This window comes from Portunus trituberculatus, chromosome 8, assembly GCF_017591435.1.
Source record: "Portunus trituberculatus isolate SZX2019 chromosome 8, ASM1759143v1, whole genome shotgun sequence".
Classification (NCBI taxonomy): domain Eukaryota; kingdom Metazoa; phylum Arthropoda; class Malacostraca; order Decapoda; family Portunidae; genus Portunus; species Portunus trituberculatus.
Window position 1 is genome coordinate 2140001 of NC_059262.1, and position 2500 is coordinate 2142500.

Sequence of the window (2500 nt, forward strand, 5' to 3'; positions counted from 1 at the left end):
GTAGTAGTAGTAGTAGTAGTAGTAGTAGTAGTAGTAGTAGTAGTAGCTTTTCTCTCTCTCTCTCTCTCTCTCTCTCTCTCTCTCTCTCTCTCTCTTTCGTTCATTTTGTAGAGATAAAAGGAGTTTAAGAAAAGAAGAAGAAGAAGAAGAAGAAGAAGAAGAAGAAGAAGAAGAAGATGATGATGATGAAAAACAACAACAACAACAACAACAACAACAACAACAACAACTAAGAATAAAATAAGAGAGTTTCCCATTAAACCTTCCTTCATCTCCTCCTCCTCCTGCTCTTCCTCCTCCTCTTCCACCTCCTCCTCCTCCTCCTCCTCTTCCTCCTCACGATCCTGGCCCCAGAAAAATCAACCAAAATTTAGACGTGCCTTTGGGAATAGAAAATGAGGTACGGTTAATTAAGACAATTTGAGGGGGCACTTCGGTAAACTGTGACTCCCGTTTTCTATTGAGAGGGAGACGGAGGAGAGGGGGGAGGGAGAAGAGGAGGGGAAGAAAGAGGGGAGGGAGGAAGGCAGGGAGGGGAAAATAGGGAAGGTTAGAATGAAGGAATTAGAGAAAGAAAGAAAGGAAGAAGGAAACAAAAACGAAATTTCCAAGATTAAATTAAATAAAGCTAACTCTCTCTCTCTCTCTCTCTCTCTCTCTCTCTCTCTCTCTCTCTCTTGGCAAGACAAAGAAAAATCACAAATCATTTTAGAGAGAGAGAGAGAGAGAGAGAGAGAGAGAGAGAGAGAGAGAGAGAGAGAGAGAGAGAGAGAGAGAGAGAGAGAGAGAGAATGATTGACAAGCTATCCTTCAGCCTTATTAGACATGCAATGACTGACTGACTGGGTGAGAGAGAGAGAGAGAGAGAGAGAGAGAGAGAGAGAGAGAGAGAGAGAGAGAGAGAGAGAGAGAGAGAGAGAGAGAGAGAGAGAGAGAGGAAGGAAAGGAAGAAAAAGCAATAATTAAAAGAATAAAAAATGAAAGAGAGAGAAAAAGAGAGAAAGAGGAAAGAGGAAGAGAAGAGGAATAGAAGAAGAAGAAGAAGAAGAAGAAGAAGAAGAAGAAGAAGAAGAAGAAGAAGAGAAGAGGACAAAGCTATAAAACACACACACATACACACAATTCAGTTTTTTTTCCTCCTCCTCCTCCTCCTCCTCCTCCTCCTCCTCCTCCTCTTCCTCTTTCCCTTGTCATATTTTCTTTCCTTTATATATTTTCTTTCTTTTCCCCTCTTTTCTCGCTATTTCCCTCGTTTTCCCCTCTTTTCCCCTCTTCAATCTTTTCAACAAGTGCTTTTCCCTCATACTTTCCTCTTTTCCATAAACTCCTCTTTTTCCCCTCTTATTTCCTCTTTTCCCCTCGTTTTCCCCTCTAAAAGCTCAATAACCCTTTCTCCCCTCTTCACTTCTTTCCGTAAGTGTTTTTCCCCTCATACTTTCCTTCTTTTCCTACAAACTCCCCTTTTTCCCCTTTTTTCCCCTCTTTTTCCCCTCTAAAAGTCTAGTTCCTCTTTTTTCCCCTCTTAAATCTTTTCAGCAAGTATTTTCCCGCCTCGTACTTTCCGCGTGCTTCCCCCAAACCCTCATTTTCCCCTTGTTTCCCCTCGCCACACACTATATAATGAAATAATTAAGAGAGAGGGGAGAGGGGAGAGGGGAGACGGGAGAGGGGAGAGGGTAGGCCGCCACACTACAATTATATATTTAGGCTCAATTAATCTTTAGCCTAACAAAATAATAATAATAATAGTAGTAGTAGTAGTAGTAGTAGTAGTAGTAGTAGTAGTAGTAGTAGTAGTGGTGGTGGTGGTGGTGGTGGTGGTTTTGGGTTGATATAGTGTCTCTCTCTCTCTCTCTCTCTCTCTCTGTCTCTTTCTCGTGTGTGTGTGTGTGTGTGTGTGTGTGTGTGTGTGTGTGTGTGTGTGTGTGTGTGTGTGTTTATGTTTGGTGAATGAGCGTCCAGTTTTATTCAATTATTCACGACTCCGCTGAAAGAATTAAAGTGAATTAAAGCAAATTAAAGGGAGCTTTCTTTCTCTCTCTCTCTCTCTCTCTCTCTCTGTCTGTGTGTGTGTGTGTGTGTGTGTGTGTGTGTGTGTGTCTGTGTGTGTCTCTCTCTCTCTCTCTCTCTCTCTCTCTCTCTGTGTGTGTGTCTCTCTCTCTCTCTTCTGTGTGTGTGTGTGTGTGTGTGTGTCTCTCTCTCTCTGTGTGTGTGTGTGTGTGTGTGTGTGTGTGTGTGTGTGTGTGTGTGTGTGTGTGTGTGTGTGTGTGTGTGTGTGTGTGTGTGTGTGTGTGTGTGTGTGTCTCTCTCTCTCTCTCTCTCTCTCTCTCTCTCTCTCATAGACAAGTTTGTTCACTAACGTCATAACAATGCGTCGTTCCGGAACTCTCCCCAACACAGTGTCCGGATAACTGAGGTAGTTCGGATAACCGGGGTGGTCGGATAAGTGAACATGGCCGTAAAATTCAATACACTTCGATTAACTGAATGAAGGACGGGA